This window comes from Pan paniscus, chromosome 21 (assembly GCF_029289425.2).
Source record: "Pan paniscus chromosome 21, NHGRI_mPanPan1-v2.0_pri, whole genome shotgun sequence".
NCBI lineage: Eukaryota > Metazoa > Chordata > Mammalia > Primates > Hominidae > Pan > Pan paniscus.
In genome coordinates, this window is record NC_073270.2 from 56933902 (window position 1) to 56953541 (window position 19640).

The 19640-nt window shown below is 46.0% G+C and overlaps 1 long non-coding RNA gene across 1 annotated transcript in view; it reads left to right on the forward strand.

Moving 5' to 3' along the window:
- The first annotated feature begins 656 nt into the window (after positions 1 to 656).
- LOC117977269 (uncharacterized) overlaps positions 657 to 19640 on the forward strand; it is a 262398-nt gene continuing 243414 nt past the window's right edge. Inside the window, exon 1 of the long non-coding RNA XR_008622354.1 lies at positions 657 to 773. This is a non-coding gene — a long non-coding RNA (uncharacterized LOC117977269). The remainder of the gene's footprint in view (positions 774 to 19640) is intronic.

Genomic DNA, 19640 nt, shown 5'->3' on the forward strand with positions numbered 1-19640 from the left:
AAACAAATAACATAAATGGCGGGTTTCATAAATTCTGAAATGCAGCCCCATCCCCCATTGTAATATCTTTGAAACTGGGATAATTTTGCAGTCGATGGAACTGCTGCTGTCTCATGCCTGCTCATGGTGGGGGCAGTAGTCAAGATATGGTTGTCATCGCATGTTCCTGTGAAATCATCATTTAGGTCATTCAGATGGCTGTTGCTTTTGTTGGGCTGAATGCACTGTTAGAATTATTATGTGTGGGAATTTTAATTTCCATTTAAGATATCTTAACGCTATACCCATCTGACTCAGCATTGGTACTATGTATGCAGAAGGGCAGGGGAACAGACAGCAGGGCATTTGTCTGATGTTAGTGAAGCCAATGTTTATCATTGGAGTGCCAATCATAATTCCATTTTTTTTCTTGTAAACCAACACCTATGTACTTTGTATGACATAAGCAAGGAAGGTACTCAAGGAAGATGCAACTGTGTTGCATTTGATTATTGAGATAAGTAGTGCAGAACGCTCGCTTACCATTAGCCCATCAGCATGAGTAAAGACAAGGGAAATGATCAAATCCCTTGGAAAGATGAAAAAACTTTTAAAACATTGAGAGGCTGATGGAACTGATTCATTTGGATTCAGGACAATGCTACTATTGTTAAGGCTTCATGTCATTTAAATGGCATTTTTGTTTTCACTGTTAGTGGTACATAAAATAATGGTGTGTCTCACAGCAACGGGCATCTCAAGAGACAATGAAAAATGGTGATGTGACAGAGGTGGTAAGTGCTTTGGGGAAACATAGTGCAGGGATAAGGGGGAAGCATTTGGGGGATTGCAATTTTAAAAGCGCGAGCAGAGAAGACCTTGTTATCATTCTAATTGGTGATGTTGTTGTTATTACAATATTAAGGCCAAGGTTATGTGCCTTATAGGGAATCTTGCTACTCAAAATGTGGCTTGATTGGTCAAGATAATTTTAGAGACAGCTGACACTAATTTTGAATGCAAACGGAAATTCTCTGAAACAATGATGAATGCTTCTGCTCGCTTTAGGGAAATTGGCAGAAAGGATATCTTTGGTCCACATTTCATTGAATTGATATATTAAGTCTCAGCCCAGCTCACCTAAACACCATCTCACCAAAGTTTTATCTATCACACAGCTTTTACATTTTGTTGGGTTTTATATACTTAAAGTTTGTCATGGTATTTAATTACCTTATGTATTTTACTTTTGTAATCTAATATTTTAACACTGGGATTTTACTTTCGACCATTGCTCAGTATTACAGGAGGTGCCTGCAAACATACCATATAAATAATACTGTTGCCTTAACATTTTTTTCTCCATGTTTCAAATGCTTGCAAAAATATCATAATGACTGTCTAACCTTCCATGAAATAGGCATACCATAGTTTACTAATTTGATATTTAGAGAGCTTACTATTATAGATAATGTTACAGTGAACATTTTTCCCTGTCATTTTTATTGGCCCTGTGGGCAAATGTGGTCCTAACCACACTGCATTGTGCAATTAGACTATGAGATTCTTGTAGCTGAGGGCTACTCCTGACACCTCCTAGCAGAGGCCCAGGAAGTGGTCAATAAATATTACAAAGTGATTGATAGGTTAGTGAACGAGTGGTTTGAAAATCTCAACCAAATAGTAATTGACTCTCCAAAAACTCCTGGGAACTCTTCTGCTTAATGTTCTTGCTGACAACCTGGATGAAGGATTTGAGAATCTGCTTCATTAAACATGTAGATGATATTTAAGAGGCAGCGTTAATATCCTGGAAGACAGAAATAGAATTCAAAGAGCTTTGAACAACTGAGGAAAATGATATTCTAAAAACAGAATGAGATGAATTTATACTGTTTTATGAACAAAAACAGTGGTTTCCACGTGGAGTGGGAAGAACATGGGTTCAAACCCCGGCTCTGTCCCTCCCCAGCTGTGTGACCAATGACATGTCACAGCTCACTGAGCCCGTTTCTTCACCTAGGAAACAAAGATAATGTTACCCCCCACAGAGTTGTTGCTGGAAGGACCAAACGAGTTTATATACATGAAGGGTGTGGCACAGTTCTTGCACATAGAAGGGACTCGATAAATGTCACTTAATTTTAATAATATCCCCAAGTGCCCAGAAAAGAGCCACAACAAAGCTCATGCAATCCGGAGGCAGGATAAAAGAGGATGGATCAGACAAAATCCCCCCAAATTGAAATTGGGGGTGATGGTCATTGGTGACTGTCCCTGAATGGAGTCAGCAAGATTCTGGGGGCGTGTTCCAAAGATTGTGATGAATAAAGCCATACCCTGCACCAGGCAGGCCTTCAGTGGAATTCCAAACCCTGCTTTGGTCACTTGTTTAAAAAAAAAAAAAAAAAAAAAATGCTAAGACATGGATAGGGGCCCAGGGAGGTGTGGCCAAGATGACTAAAGAGATTGAAAATGGTTCCTGTGGAGAAGAAAGGAGTTTGAAGAAGTTGGAGTCACTCAATCACTGAAGCCAATTTAAAAAATATTTTTAATGCATATATTAACACATATATTTAATACTTGTTGAATGTGCTTACCTCAACTGTCGGCCCCTGAGGTTATAAAGTAAATAAAGTATTTTTCTTCTTTTTCTTTTCTTTTCTTTTTTTTTTTTTTGGAGACAGAGTCTTGTTGTTGCCCAGGCTGGAGTACAGTGGCGCGATCTCGGCTCACTGCAACCTTCCATTTCCTGGGTTCAAGCAATTCTCCTGCCTCAGCATCCTGAGTAGCTGGGACTACAGGCACCTGCCAGCATGCCTGGCTAATTTTTGTATTTTTAGTAGAGATAGGATTTCGCCATGTTGGTCAGGCTGGTCTTGAACTCCTGACCTCAGGTGATCTGACCACCTCAGCCTCCCAAAGTGCTGGGATTACAGGAGTGAGCCACTATGGGGGGCCAACTTTTTACTTGTAAATAAAGCCTTTAAGATCTTTGTGTGCCAGTATGCGAGGATTATCCTTATCTCTTTTAACCACTGAATAATTTTCTATTTAAGGGATTTATTTAATTCCCACCTTCTCATGCCTGAAGGGTATTTTGAAGTGCTTGGAGAGATTGGTTGAATGGGACAAAGGGACACTCCTAGGAATCAGGTGCTCCATCTCAGGAATGAAGGTCAGCAGAGCCTGTTATCTGTCTTTCCAGGGGGCTACATGGTTGCCCACTTCTGCTGCTACCTGCGGGCCTGCTCCTGTCTCTGGCTTGATTTCCCCAGACCGTGGGAATGCCCAGGGCCCAAGCCTACTCATCTCAATCTCAGGCCCACCTGGGTCTGACCAACAACATCCCTCTCCTCCTCTCCCAGAGTTGAACAAGAGACTCAATCTGATTGGCTCCAGGCCAGCCAATGGATTTTTCTGGCTTTAAGTCAGGTGCCTACCTTTAGTCCAATCTGAAGGAGCTGTGAGGAGTCACATTGCTTAATCTGCTCAAAGCCCTCAGTGATCACTTCATTAATTTATTCCAGCTGCTTCTAGCCGCTGCAGACATATGAGTTTGCAACTTTGGCCTTCTGTGTCAGTGCTTCTTAAACTTGAACATGCGCATGAATCACCTGGGGACCGTGTCAACATGCAGACGTGGGTTATAGAGAAAAGTCTTTAATGCCTTGTCTTACAGAGAAACAAGACACAGTCCTTGGCCTTAATTCTGTAAATACTACTGACACCACCAATTAGGGCAATGACACCAATAATGACAGTTAACATTTATTGCATTTACTATGTACCAGGCTTCACTGATGCGTTAAGTCATATCATCTTTAGCTACCTTTTTAGAGAAAGCATTTGGATAGCTCCCTTTGAAAGATACTTAGAGCTGGATTCCAACCAGGTCTGCCTGACTCCAGAGCCTGTGGTCTTATCCAGATAAGGAGTTGGGGAAGGGGGACATAAAAATTCCAAAAGACTGAGAGGCCCAGGCAGGAAAGGTTGTGGGAGTGCAAGAAAGGAAGTGTCCCTCTGGCCTCGGACCTGGAGTCCAGGAACAAACTTCCTAGGACCACTTCGAGGGCTCCGTGACATGATGTCTGTAAATAACAAACCACATGCTAAGCCAGCGCATGTTAACAAAGATTGGCTGCTATTATTAGGAAAACACTTGCAGCTATTAATCTTTAAACTGGAGGAAAAGCTCATTCACCATCAACAAATATTAAACTCCAAATGGCTGTGTTTTCTGCTGGCAGGCATTGTAGGGGACAGAGGGCTGTTACTGCTGATAAGGAATTGACAAGACAGTTGAAGGGAATCATTTACTATTAAATTGAAATTTACTAGTAAAAATATTAACAATGTATCAAGCACCTGTTATAAGGATAGCAGGATAATACTTACTGAGCACTTATCATGTACCAGGCAGTATTTTAAGCCTTTGACCTGCATTAACCCATTGGTTACAACAACCCTAAGTGGTAATTACTATTATCCACATTTTTCCAAGCGACGGAGAGAGAGTCAGAGAGGCTCAGAGGCTTGCTTAAAGTCACACAGGAAGGAGGAAGCAGAGCTAATACTTGAACCTTGGATCTTCCTGACTCTCCTGCTCAGCCACACCACCTGTGCCAGATGGAGACACCATAAGATGGGATGGAACCAGAGGCTGAGTCACATGGGACCCAATTTTCAGAAGGCACCTCCTGGGCAGGGATGTGTCTTGTTCATTGTTATACACAGAGCTCTTGACACTTGTACAATGGTTTTTAGAAAATCTTGAAAAATATTTTTGAAGGAAAGATGAGATCCATAGTGAAAGAGTCAAGAAGGACTTCTTGGAGGAGGAGGTTTTTGGACAGGCTTGAATGATGAGCACTAGACTGAGCAGAAAAGCCGGCCAGAGAGAGTTTGGCTTATCCCAGGGTTGCCCAGGAGACTGGCAAATAAGAAAAAGGAATATTTTTAGATGGTCAGAGAGCATAGTGGCTTAAAACCAAATATTCCCTCATCTTCCCCACCTGACTCATGACAAGTAGGGGAGGCACTGGACAGAGTCCCTGTGTGCTGAGCAGCCTTCCTTATTGTTGCCGCCTGTTCCCTCCCAGCTGGTGTGTGTGTATTGGGGGTTCGAAGGGTGCAGCCCAGGGGTGTGTTGATTGCAGAGGTAGAAATAACTTCAGCAAGGAAGGTGGAAGAGTGTTAGACATTTCCCTCCCTCGGTCCGGGAGAAAAATGCTCAGCCAACGAAGTCTAAGTAGTAAAACCCAAATCCATCCATCGTCCTAATGCCATGCGTGACCCTAGAGACCTCTACTCAAGTTTGCATAATATTGTTTGAGTTAGAAAAGAACATACAGTGATACTATTGCCCAGATGGGCTCCTGCTGAGTGTCGAGTTGAACACACACAGCTGGTTAACGACCCAAGATGGAGGAGAAAGATTTCCTTCCTGGCAGTCGGTGCAGCTGATAATCTGATTTTTTTCTCCCAGGCTTCCTTTCTGCGACTGCCTAATTATCCTACCTACTGTGATTATGGATTCCCTCCATGAGGGCAGGGGTGGCCTGCTTGTGACAATCTGGGAGGAGCTGGCTGTACTCTGTGCCTCAGTCAAGAAACTGAGGCTCTCTCCTGTTGCGGGAAGTCAGGGACCCCATCTCCTTTTGTGGGTTTTGTTTCTGACTCACTCAGTGACCTCCTGTAAGGGGGAGTCTGTTTCCAGAATATTGTCCTTTCATTCTTGGGGGGATCAATGTTTAGTGTCTGCTGGATATTTGGAGGCCCCAGGTCTCTTTTGATTCATATCTGGGACTGTGATAAGGCCCAGGTACTTTTTGTTTCTGTAGTAATTGTGTTTCTGGCATTTTGGATTCAAGAATCCAGCTATCCCTTTTTTTTTTTTTTTTTTTTTTTGAGATGGAGTCTCACTGTGTTGCCCAGGCTGGAATGCAGTGGCGCAATCTCGGCTCACTGCAACCTCCACCTCCCGCGTTCGAGCAATTCTCCTGCCTTAGCCTCCGAGTAGTGGGGACTACAGGTGCCCACCACCATGCCCAGCTAATTTTTGTATTTTTAGTGGGGATGGGTCTTTGCCATGTTGGCCAGGCTGATCTCCAACTCCTAACCTCATGATCTGCCACCTTGGCCTCTCAAAGTGCTGGGATTACACATGTGAACCACTGTGCCCAGCCAGCTATCCCATTTGGACATGGCCTGTGCCTGCTCTGATGCCTCTGGAGCGTGATCTTTCACTAGTAGCAACAAGATCATCATAAAAATAGTTGCAATTTATCAAGCATCTATTAAGTGCCACATACCTCACTGGGAAATTTGTCTCATGTAATCCTTGTAAATACTCATCCACAGAGGGATTCCTGGGCAGAGTAATACTCAGCAGCATTTGATCTGGAAGATCCGGGTAAGTCGTCTGGGCTCTATGGTGTGCCCGGACATGGCAGCATCATCACACTTATCCTCTCGGCAGGTCTGAGAACCGGGTGCTCCTTGCATCCCTGTTTTATAGATGGGAAATCAAAGCTCAGGGAGCATAAGCCAATTGTTCAATGTCTTTTGGCTCACAAGTGGCAGAGTTGAGACTTGAACCCAGCAAGGTGCCGTGGCTCACACCTGTAATTCCAGCACATTGGAAGGCCGAGGTGGGCGGATCACTTGAGGCCAGGAGTTGGAGACCAGCCTGGCCATCATGGCGAAACTCCATCTCTACTAAAAATGGAAAAATGAGCCGGGTGTGGTGACTTATGCCTGTAATCGCAGCTACTCGGGAGGCTGAGGCATGGGAATTGCTTGAACCTGGGAGGTAGAGGTTACAGTGAGCCGAGATCACGCCACTGCACTCCAGCCTGGGTGACGGAGCAAGACTCTATATCCAAAAACCAAAAGGAAAAAAGACTTGAACCCACTAGGTCTGTTTGCCTCCGGAGCCCCCGCTCTTACTTGCCATTCTGTCTTCCTGTTAAGTCCCACAGCCAGCTGGTCCGATGAACTCACCTGTAGCAATGTGGGCCGGGGGTGGGCAGCGACGTATCCCACCTGGTCTCTGTGGGTGGCTACGCTAGGGACTCCCCAGGGGAGCTAGCAGGAGAAAGAGCAAGTCCTGGGCCTAGTTGGCTTTTTCCCAGCTTCTAGGTGGGCTAAGATGACCTAGGAGGGGCCCCTGCGAAATCTGGTCATAAAAGGGGATGATTGCTGGGCCCACGTGACTCCTGGGAGGACATGGACATTTCCAAGGACAGGAGAATTTATTGAGCATCTGCCATGTGCTGGGAGTATTATCTCTAGGATCTCATCTAATTTTGACAACAGCAATGCAAAGAAAAGTGTCCTCACCCCTGTTTGAAACAGAGAAGACTGAGGCTTAGAGAGAAAGCTATTTGCCCAGGGTCACCCCAGCGGTAAGTGATAGAACTAGAAAGGGTTCAAGTCCCGGCGAGTCAGCACCTTCCCCTCACCTCTTCCCCTATCAGTCACACCCACCAGCCCTGCATGTTCATCGCTGTGTGTGACGGGTATTAATGATGTGGAAGGTGGGGCAGAGATTACAAAACAGCAGCCCACAGCTTGGACCCAGTCCACAGATTTGCTGTTTCGTCCCATTTTGTTTAAGATCTACTTTACATATGGTTAATTTCAGGCTTTTTAGCTTTTGGTCATGGGATCTTTGGTGAACATCCCATTGTGCAACCATCACCAAGGTGCAGAATGTTTTCACCGTCCCCCAAATTCCCTCCTGCTGCCTCTTTATGGTCAAGCTCTCCCCGACCCTCAGCTCCTAGCAGCCACTTCATCTGTTTTTGGTTCATACAGTTTTGCTTTTGCAAGATGGCTTCTTTCACCTGTGGCTGAATGCACGTGAGATTCATGCAAATCATTGTGGGTGCCTCAGAGTGGCTGCGTTTCCCCTTAGATGGGTGTGTGTCGTCAGTTCACCACAGTCCCCACCTGGTCTTCACTTTACCTGCCTGTTCCAGAGAGCACTGGAGTCTGAATTCCCTTGGTGGAGTATTTGACAGCAGCATGGTTTTTGGAGGCACATGACCTGGGTTTAAGTCCCAGCCTTGACTGATGGTAACCCCATGACCCTGGCCCCTGTGACTACCCCTCTCCAGACTTCAGTTTCTCCAGCGATAAAATGGGAGCGATATTCCGACCTGAAAGAGAAATTGGTGAAGATTTATTAAATACACTAACACGTGGTAGGTACCTCTAACCACGCTTGGCACCTCGGAGGTGATCCATTAATATCGGCTCTTGTCATGGAGGTTGTTGAGAGGCACTGAAGCCTGTTCAGAGGTGCAGTCTGCACACAGGAGCAAATGGCCGGCTTGGATGGGATGACTCTAGCCACTTACTAAACCATGTGGTGTCCTGCCCTGTGGGGAACATTGATACAATTGCCATACATCACTCCCTGGTCTTAGGGCACAAGCGGGATGTTAATGAACAAAAAAAGCACTCTCATTGGCAGCGTTATTCATCATAGTTTGCTGGCTGCCCAGGTCTGGCCTCTTGTTTCAAGTCACAGTCAGCTCGTTGAAAACATTAAAAAAAAAAAAAAACACCTTGAGGCTCTCATTTCTCTCCTTTCCTCCCATCTTAGCTTTTGTTAATCATGTCCCCAAAGACCTTTTAAAAAGGAGAAATGGCAAATGATCTGGCTTTTCCAAACCACTGGTCATCTCTGGTATGAACTGTTTGTATGTTTGAGAAGCTGGAATTCCACAGATGATTGATGGGCGGGGAGGAGAGGTGTAGAATTATCCAGAGAAGCAGAGGAGGGGGTGGCTTGAAGCTGGAATTCCACAGACACTTGATGGGCAGGGGGGAGTGGTGTAGAATTATCCAGAGAAGCGGAGGAGGGGGTGGCTTGTTCTCTGCCTCTTTTATGCAGCAGAACTTTCAGAAGGGAAAAAGCGTGGGTGTTGGGAATTCCTAATGGCAAGAATTCATGGAAACGTCATGTTACATATCTGCCGCTGTGGGTGCTGAGCAGAGCGGCAGATGGGGCCGGCGCGGAAATAGTCATATTCCGCCACTTCCTAGTGTGCCAAACACTCATCACTCGCGTCATCTCCCTGGACTGTCACAGCCCCTTCATGAGGAAGGCAGGACCAGAAGTCACATCTCATTTTGCAAATTCCAGAACCGAGACTCAGATGCCAGGTGACTTGCCCAGGGTCCCCACATCAAGAGGCAGTGACATGAGTGGTCCTGGGACTTAAGCCACAGTCTTCTGCCCCCTGCTTTTTCTGCTATAGCACGGGTTGGGCCTGTGGTGTGATTTGAACGCTACTGGGGAATCTGTATGGGGTTATGGCCTGCCTGTCCTGCAGCAAGGTTGCTGGAAACTTCCTTGGGGGCAGGTCTGCACCTCATGCATTGGGTATCACTCCCTTCCCTGCTTCCCTTGGTGCCTAGAACTCATTCGACGTCCAATCTCAGGCAAATGCCTTCTTATCTCTGTGTCACCTCTTTCCTCATTTGTCAAATGGTCATAACTGTCACTGTTCATGTGCTCAACACACAGGACAACTCTTTTGTCTCTCTCTCTTTTTTTTTGTTTTTAAATAGACGTGGGGTCTCGTTATGTTGCCCAGGCTGGTCTCAAACTCCTGGGCCTGAGTGATCCTCCCACCTTGGCCTCCCAAAATGCTGGGACTATAGGCATGAGCCACCACACCTGGCCCAGGACAACTCTGTTAATTGAACCATCGACTACCCCCCTCTTATCATTGAGAAGGAACCATTGGATTGGCAACACAGAAGTCACTGGTGACCTTAACTAAGGCTGTCTCCTTGTGAATGGGGAAGAATGCCCAATGGGAGTGGGCCCAAGACACAATGTGGGGAGGCGACCAGGAGGCAACAAATAGAGTCCGCTGTGATAAGGTGTTCATCTGTCAATGGGATCAGAGAAGTAGGATAGTAGCTGAGGGTTCACATGGGTCTGGCAAGGATTTTTTAAATGGCAGGCAAAGCTTTCAGCTGGAAGTGAGAATGCGGAGTTGGGCTGGAGAGGAAGAGGAGCAGAAATAGCCTCTAAGACCTAATTTTTGGTTACTGTGAAGATGAGAAGATATGACCTACAGAAAGCATCTGGCGTTGCTTGATTTGGTCACAGAGGGAAAGGAAAGGACTGCCTGGGATTTTAAATAACATATCACAGTGTGTTAGTACACATTTCCATCTAGGCTTCCCCTGTTGCTAAGGAATAATTAAATAATTTAAATACTTTTAAATAATTGAGAGATTCACAGAATCTTTATTTCAGCCCAGTATGTCCCATGCATCTGTGCATTTTGGTCTGTGCATGTGTTTTGATAGTAAAAGGAGACATGAGAGTCTCTCTTTCCAGATGAGTCCAGTCCTGCACACCCTCCCCAGGACGCCAGGGATATCTGGGGCTTTTTCGTTTGCTGGTGACCAAACCTGTCCCTGGCTTCCATCTTCAGTTCTTCCCAATCCTTTAATCCCTTAGTCCAGGTTTGCTCCCTCCCTTCCCCTCCAGCCGACCCACCACCCCCGCTCATCCAGGTCTCCATCAATTCTCAGTTGATCTAATAGAGGTGCCTCCCCAGCCTCCCTGACTCCAGTCTCTCCCTGCCCCTATTCATCCTGCTTAGTAATGTTGAAATCCAGCATTGCTCATGCTGCTAAAGAACGCTAGTGTCTTTGGTTCTGCAAGCATAAAATATAAATGACCCCGCCTCAGTTCACTTCATTTCCCCAGACATATGCTGTCTCGGAGAAGGTAGATCTTGTTGTTCTCGGAACACCCTGAGTTCTTTTCATTTTAACTTTTTTAATGTGTTCCCATTGCTCTTGGGATAAAACTCAAATTCCTCACCATGTCTTTCCAGGCTGCATGGCATCTGCACTCTGCCCACTTTTCCAACAACATCCCCTGCCCCCATCAAAGTAAGCAGTTCGTGCCTCAGGACCTCTGCACTGGCTGTTTCTTTGTCCTGGAATTCTCTGTCCCATCTCTTCACATGCCCGGGTCTTACTTCAGCTTCAGTGACACTCCTCCAAAAGGCTGTTTCTTTGCAAGCTATTCCACTGCTCCGGTTTATTTTCTGACTGTCATTTTGTTCACTTGCTTCGTGGAATTTGACACAATTTGAAGTGGACTTGCTGCTGTGTCATCTGTCCTCCCACTGGGTGCCAGCTCTGTAGGGCAGGAGCTCTTCCCTCTCTTGGCCACTGCCAGCTCCCCAGTGCCTAGAGCAGGGCCCCGACCGAGTGGGAGCTCAGCAGTATTGTTGAGTGGATGAACATCCCTTGCCCTCGCCTGTCACCGCACCCCTGTGCAATCTGTCCTGTCTGTTTTGTTCACTACTGTGCCCCCAGTACCTGAGACCGTGTCTGGCACATAATGTTTGCTCAATAGATAATCCTTGAAAGACAAGTTGAATTAAAAACGCACATCCAGCCCCACTTGACCCCGGAATTCAGCCTTGATTGACTTATGCGTTGCTCATTTCCTCTCGGGTTCATCACCAAATGGGGCTCTTTTCCTGCTGTTTATGAAGTCACCAACTGCAGATACTTGAGAAGGGCTCCACCGGTTTTTGTTTTTTGTTTTTTTGAGACAGAGTCTCACTCTGTCACCCAGGTAGGAGTGCAGTGGCGTGATCTCGGCTCATTGAAACCTCCGCTTCCCAGGTACAAGCGATTCTCCTGCCTTAGCTTCCTGACGTAACTAGGATTACAGGCATGGGCTATCATGCCCGGCGAATTTTCGTATTTTTATTAGAGATGGGGTTTCACCATGTTGTCCAGGCTGATCTCGAACTCCTGACCTCAAGTGATCCACCTACCTTGGCCTCCCAAAGTGATGGGATTACAGGAGTGAGCCACCACGCCTGGCCACCACTCATAAACTTCCATGAGAAAAGCAGTGTTAGCTCCATCTTACAGGTGAGGAAGAACGAGGCCAGGGCATCCTGTAACTTGCCCTCCAGCCCCGTAATTGCTGAGAGGTGGAGTCATTCATTTGTGGAGCGTGATGTTGCCTTGGTGTTGCCGCTGGGAGGAGGGAACACATATGAGCCTGTGAGTCTTTGAAGGGGAGTTCCAGGCACTCCGGGTCCCACGGAGACAGGGAGGTTCCTGGAAATGAAGCTTACGCTTGAAGGATGAGAAAGTATGAACCACGCATGGTGTAGGTGTGGACCGGGAGTGAAAGGCGTTCCAGGCAGAGAGAATGGCGTTTGCAAAGGCCTCAAGCCTCAAGAGCTCAGGGACCGCTGGGGGGAAAGTGAGCAGAGGAGAGGATGATTTTTTTTTTTTTTTCCCGACAGCAACTTTCCTTTTCATAGCCAATTATATTAAGATAGAATTCACATGCCATAAGATTCCCTCCTTTAAAGTATAGAATTCAGGAGTTGTTAGTACATTCACAGTAGTGTAGACATAGCCACTATTAATTTCAGAACAGTTTTTGGTATCCCAAGAAAGAAACCCTGTGCCCATTGGCAGTCACACCCCGTTGTGCCAACTCCCTCAACCCGTGGCAACCACGATCTGCTTTCTGTATCTATGGATTGGCCTATCTGGACATCTCACATAAATGGAATCGTAGTCTTTGTGACTGGCTTCTTTACTTAGCACGTGTGTTTTTTATTTGTATTTTTTTAATGTAGTAAAATACATATAACATCAAATTTACCATCTTAACTTGGTGGTTGTTACTATCATTGCTCAGGCTGGAGGGCAGTGGTGCGATCTCAGCTCGCTGCAACCTCCACCTCCCAGGCTCAGGTGATCTTCCCACCTCAGCCTCTGAATAGCTGGGACTATAAGTGCATGCATCACCGCACTGGCTAATTTTTGTAATAACTTTGTATAAATTTTATAGAGATGGGGTCTCACCATGTTGTCTAGGCTGGTCTCGAACTCCTGGGCTCAAGTAATCTGCCCACTTCAGGCTTTCAAAGTGCTAGGCGAACAAATATCTGTTCCAGTCCCTACTTTCAGTTCTTTTGGATATATGTTTACGTAGAAGTAGAGGGAGGATGACTTTTTAAAGTAAAAGCCCTCCTGCCATTTTCTTAAAAATGTTTCCCCTAGGACAGCTCGCCCCGTCAAACAAAGTGCCCCCTTGTAGCACTGTTTAATTAAATGACTGCAACCAGCGTACCGTGTGCACATCCAGGAACGTGCCATGTGCACTTCCTCTCCTTCATAGAGCTGGGAACACTTCGTGGTTGTCGCTTATTTGGTCTGGTGAGAGGAATGGCTCTGTGTTGACGGCGCTGGCCACTTCCAGGCCTTCCTCTTCTGAGTCAGGGCTGCATTTGGCATAAACGGGTTCTAGCAATCGAACCCCTGTTATCGCAAGAACTGCCTCCGTCTGTTTTGCATTGCTATGAAGCAATATCTGAGGCTGGGTAGTTTACAAAGAAGAGAGGTTTATTTGGCTCACTGTTCTGCAGGCTGTACAGGAAGCATGGCACCAGCATCTGCCTCTGGGGAGAGCCTCAGGAAGCTTATAATTATAGTGGACGGTGAACGGGGAGCAGGTGTGTAGCATGGTGAGAGAGGGAGCAAGAGAAAAGGGAGGAGGTGCCGGGCTCTTTAAACAGCAGCTGTCATGTGAATTAATAGAGTGAGAACTGACTCATTACCGCCGGGAGGACGCCAAGTCATTCATGAGGGAATCCACCCCCGTGACCAAAACACCTCCCACCAAGCTCCACCTCCAACATCGGGGATCACATTTCAACATGAGGTTTGCAGAGGACACACACCCAAACTATATCCAATTCATATTTATTATGTCCTTAGAAAGTGCTGGGCTCTGTACCAAGCAGTATATGTGGGTTATTCAATCAACGTGATACTTATGACGTGTGTAAGATGATTCCCACTATACAGTTGAGGTCACTGGGGCACAGAGAAGGAAAGTAGTTTGCTCAGGGTTACAGAGCCAACGTAAGAGCCGCAGTTTTGAGTGCGGGCATCCTGGCTCCAGATCTCATGCCCTTGTCCACTGAAATAAGCAATATAGCAGGCTGTTGAAGAGCCCAGGCTTAGCCATTTGCGAGCCCTATGACCCTGGAAATATTGTTTAACCTGTCTAAGCCTCAGTGTGACCATCCATAAAATGGGGACAGTGCTGTACCCACTTGAAACGATTATCCTGAGAGTTCAATGAGATGGTGTGTGTGGAGCTGGTGCATTTGGAGTTTCACTAAATATCAGTTCCTGTCGCAGGGAGAGAGTCAGGATTGAGCAGACCAGCTTATGTCCTGGCTGGACCTTGGGTATTAGTGTGATTGTGGACTGTTCTTCAAAGCTGAGGCCAGCATGGGGAACATGGTTTAATGATCTCCCTCCTGGGCATTCAGTATCCAGGAGCTTGGATGTTTGCAGAGGCTGCTGGGATGGGGAGGGAACTTAGAGGCTCCTCGATAGTAGCACACGTCCTTGCTGCAACCCTAAATAATTGCTTTTCTCCCGAGGCTACTGCTTGCTCTGCCTGGGGTACGAGCCAGGCTTGGGACTTGTCTTGGTGGCCCAGGGCTATTTCATTCAAGTTGGTGGACTCTGATTTTAATTGACTCTTGTGTGCCTTGAGACCATTTTCCAAGGAAAATGGATCATTAAGCCTGAGTTTGTCCTCAGAGAAGTTCCAAATGGTCTATGGCTCCTGGGTACAAGCAAGGATCATGGAAAGTCATTTTGTGAAGTCTCAGTGAGATGTGCTTGTTCTGGACACTGAGTTCTGGTCCCAGGGATTCCAGTTCTCTCCAGCTCATGGTGGCAAAGAGCCTGTCTGATGGCACTGGTGTTGAATAATCTCCACCAAACACGAGGGGCAAATTTCAAGGATGGCTTTTACTCAGCAGGTTTCTTGGACAGGCTGGCATTGCTCCTTCCCCTTTGACCCTCCAGGATAACAAGCATGGACCACGGTGGCCTTGACGGAAATCCTAACCTAGCTAAAGACCCTCTCCCTGTCACTCAGTAGCTCTTTCTGTGTATGACATTCCCTTCTTTTCTTAACCCAGAGAGATCCTGACATTCCAGCAAAACCAAAACGAATCAAAACACTAGTCTGGCATCCTTAAAACAGCATTTTTTCAAAGTGTGGTCCATTGTCCAGCAGCACCAGAATCACTCAGGAGTAGAGGGCCACTAAAACATTAATAATAAACCCCCAAGCCAGACTCCAGGTCTACCGAATTAGAATCAGCTTAGAAATGTTGCTTTAACACAGGTGTGTTCTGTGGCTCAAATACCACAAGCGATGTTGCTGACAGGGACATGATTTGATGAAATGGTGAGTAAATTTTGGTAAAATTCTGAGCAAAAGAAAGTACAATACTCGCTTGTTTACATGGTAATTGGAGTTGCATTCCTGGGAGAATCATGTGGATAGAAACCACGCCCAGAATACTTTGTGCAGAACAGAATCAGACTTGGCCTCAGATGCTTCTAAACATGTGTTTTACTTGGGGAGTATGGGGGACTTGGGGCAATTCTCTTTTCCGCAGGACTGTGATGTGCATGGCAGGGCAGTCGATAGCCCTCGCGCTCACCCTCTAAATGCCAATGGTGCCCCTAAAATGCTCCTGTGAATTTTCAAAATGCCCTATTGGGGGCAGTTCCATTTCTGTTGATGCCCACTGGTGTAGTGGAAAGGCTGGGCTTAGTATGAACCCTCCACTGATACCCTGTGTCATCCTTGAGTCAGCTAGCCTCACCGAACCTCTTCTCTCTAACATGGTGGGATATGCCAGGCATTGTGGTTCACATATATAACCTTAGCACTTTGAGAGGCTGAGGTAGGAGGATAGCATGATACTAGCCTGGGCAACATAGTAAGATCCCAGGTCTACAAAATTAAAATTAAAAAATGAGCAAGTGTGGTGGTGCATGCCTGTAGTCCCAGCTACTCTGGGACTGAGGTGAGAGGATCGCTTGAGCCCAGGAGTCTGAGGTTATAGTGAACTGTGATAGCACCACTGCACTACAGCCTGGGTGACAGAGCAAGACCCCATCTCTAAAAACAAATAAAACAAAAATAAGTAAAATAAAATGGGGGAAATAATAAACCTTCCCTCTAAAGAATTGTTTGAGGGTTAAATGATCCAATGTGTGTGCTATCCCTAACACAGCAATGGGCACACAGTCCACCCTGAATACCTGTTGTTCTTTGCTCTATTCCAGGTTAAACATGTTCTATAAAGGACCAGGTAACAAATATCTTAGGCTTTGGGGGCTATATTGCCAGCCTCTCTTGCCACTTCTCAACTCTGCCGTTGTTGCAAGAAAGCAGCCATGGATGACACGTAACAAAGGTGCAGCTGTGTGCCAATAAAACTTTATTTGCAAAATCAGGTTAAGCCAGGTTTGGCCTGTGGCCTGATCCCGGGTCTATACCCATGGAATGTCTGTGTGCTACTTCTCCATCTGCTCAGCTGGATTAGAGTCTCCCTAGAGGCCCATGTTTTCAGTTTTGTCGTAATACATCTGGAACAAGAGGGTTATCAGACTGTGTCTGGCGCAGGCAGTTCCCACAGGCAGTTGCAGGAGATTATGATGTATCGACAAAGCATCACCTCTGTCCTCAGCTAACTGCCTTCAGGGACCCGTTCAGTGAGAGAGGAAGGGAGCAGAGAGATCTCAGGTGGAGAGTGTGGGTTAGGCAGGGCCGGCGTCCCTGTTCCTGGGGGCCAAGCCTCCTGTATAGCAGATAGCACATTCCCAGGGTTTCTGAGCATCCTTGGAATTTCAGAGGGAAATATCAATTTCTCCCTTGTGTTAAGTTCCTAAAAAAGAAGTTATCCAGCATACTGATTGGAACCCTGGAGCTGTTGATCTCAGAGAAAGTGTTATCTGCATTTACTGCCCCTGCGGCAAGTTTTAGAGTTTCCCATTGAAATTTTGGAGGTGGGTTTGGGAGAAGCAGAAAGAGAGAGAAGGGAAGGTAGTTTGAGGCCTCAAACTGGCAGCCTGCCGGTCAGCTTCTGCCCAAGGACAAGTTTGTTTTGCTACTCACAGGAACGGTCTGCCTGCCTTAAAAAAAAAAAAATTAGGTTCCCATAATAATCCATCTTTTGAGCTTCTCTGAAAAACTGGCAGCCTCAGGGACTCCAGGACTGTCTTCTGCAGGGCAACAACTGATGGGTGGGTGGGAGCCAGGGGGGCTGTCTTGTCAGGGGTGCAGGCTGTCCAGCAACTAATGCTCCCAGACCCTCAACCTTGTCCTTCCTCCTACCTGCTTTCTCTACGGGGCCTCTGTGGGCATGTGGGTTTGAGACGTCTGCCTCCCTAAGGAATGGTAAATGAGGTCTTTCATTAGCTGCCACACTGCATGGAAGACAAGAGGGCAGCCTGGCCAAGGCCACCTGGGCCCTGGAGGAGCCTCCTGCCTAGACTCCGTGCCTCCCTGCCTCCCTGCATCACTCCCTACATCACTCCCTACAGTTGGTTCTCCATGGAGCAGATAGAGGGATTGGTCTAAAAATGCTGATTAGTCAGCTGCTGTTTTTCATTGCTTTTCAGATCAAGATCCAACCGTTAACCTGCCCGCAGGGCCCTGGGTGGATTGTCTTTGCCAATCTCCCTAGTTGCCTTTCTCCCCTTATCCTCCTTACTTCCTCCCTCAAATGCCATATTCCAGACAGGTTGAGCTGCTTTCAACTCCTTAAACAGCTTGTTAAGCCCTTTCATGCCTTTATAAACCCAGATCTTACACATACAAATTTGCAGAGACACAGGCATTTCAGTTATGATTGGGTTGAGCTCAAGTTGACAGAAATTCAAAACAAGGAAAAAGGATGCTTATTTCTCTGCTGCAATTATCCGAGTGCAGGAACCCAGGGCTGGGAGGTCTGGCGGTTCTCAGAGTCAATGCCATAGACACCTTGACTCTTGCCCTGCTGTGTGTGGCCTCTTGACCCAATATGGAAGCATGTGAATTCCAGGCCCACGAGACAGAGAAAGGAATGGCGAGGACCAAGGGGACATGCACACCATCTCTTAAAAAGGCTTCCGGAAGAGGCCTGATATAACTCTACTTCTCACTAATTCTGGCCAATAGTGCAGGGCCACGCTAAGATGCAAGGAAGCCTGGGAAATGTAGTCTTCATTCCAGGAAGCCATATTCCCAGCCAAAGTTTAGTGGTCTGTTACCATAGAAGAAGGCGTAACAACTACTGCATACCAGAAGGGACTCCTATAATCTCAATGTTCTTTGCCCACCAGTATTGTGAAAAGCAGAAATTGGATGCAGAATTACCTGCTCCCAAAGCTGTGCTCTTCACTGTTTTGCTGCATTGCTTCCTGACACGCAACACACAGTTAGGATTTAACAAAAGCTCATAGAGTATTGAGGTATAGATTTTGGGCTTGGGCATGCTTGGAAAGTATTGGTCTGTGTGTACAGCCTACTTCATTTTCTTATAAGGAGAATACTAGATAACTCTTAGAATTTATTAAATCTGACTGGTTGTGGTGGCTCACGCCTGTAATCCCAGCACTTTGGGAGGCTGAGGTGGGCGGATCACTGGAGGTCAGGAATTCAAGACCATCCTGGCCAACATGGTGAAACCCTGTCTCTACTAAAAGTACAAAAATTAGCCGGGCGTAGTGGCACCCGCCTGGAACCCCAGCTACTCAGGAGGCTGAGGCAGAGGTTGCAGTGAGCTGAGATGGTGCCTCTGCTTTCCAGCTTGGGTGACAGAGTGAGACTCCATCTCAAAAAAAAAAAAAAAAAAAAAAAAAATATTAAATCTTAGAACTGGAGGAAATGGCTTTTCTTTTTGAAATTTTATTGACTTTATTAGGTATGATGCATATATCCTAAAAGGCACACACTTTAAATATGAGTTTGATAAATTTTAACAAATGTCAACCCTCTTGTAACCATCATCTCAATCAAGATGTAGAACATTTCCATCATTCCAGAAAAATTCCCCAGTATCCCCTGGTGGACAACCCCCATCCCCCACCTTACTCCAGGCACCCACCAATCCATTTTCCTTTTTTAAAAAGAGAGACAGGGTCTCATCATGTTGCCCAGGCTGGTCTGGAACTCCTGGGTTCAGGCAATCCTTCTGCCTCGGCCTCCCAAAGTGCTGGCATGAGCCACCACACCTGACCACCAATCCATTTTCTGTCATTATATGTTAGTTTTGCCTGTTCTTAAAGTTTATATGTATGGAGTCTTACCACTTGGGCTCTTTCTATCTGGCTTCTTTCATTCAGCATTATGTTTCATGCATAATTCATGTTACTGCTTATACTGGTAGTTTGTTCCTTATTATTACTAAGTCATATTCCATCTTATATCTCAAACTGCTGATTTCTATCTATTGTTTCCAGTTATTGGCTATTATGAGTAAAGCTGCTATGAACATTCACAGACAAGCCTTTTTGTGGACATATATTTTCATTCTCTAGTATAAATACTTAAAAGTGAAATTGCTTGGTTATATGATAAGTATATATTTACCTTTACAGTAAATGCTAAACTGTTTTCCAAAGTGGATTTACCATTTTACATTTCCACCTACAATGTATGGAAGTTCCAGTTGCTCCACATCTTCACCAACACTTGGTATTGTCAGGTATCTTTAAAACTTTTGCTATTCTAATGATATATGGCAGTATTTCATTGCAGTTTTAGCTTGCGT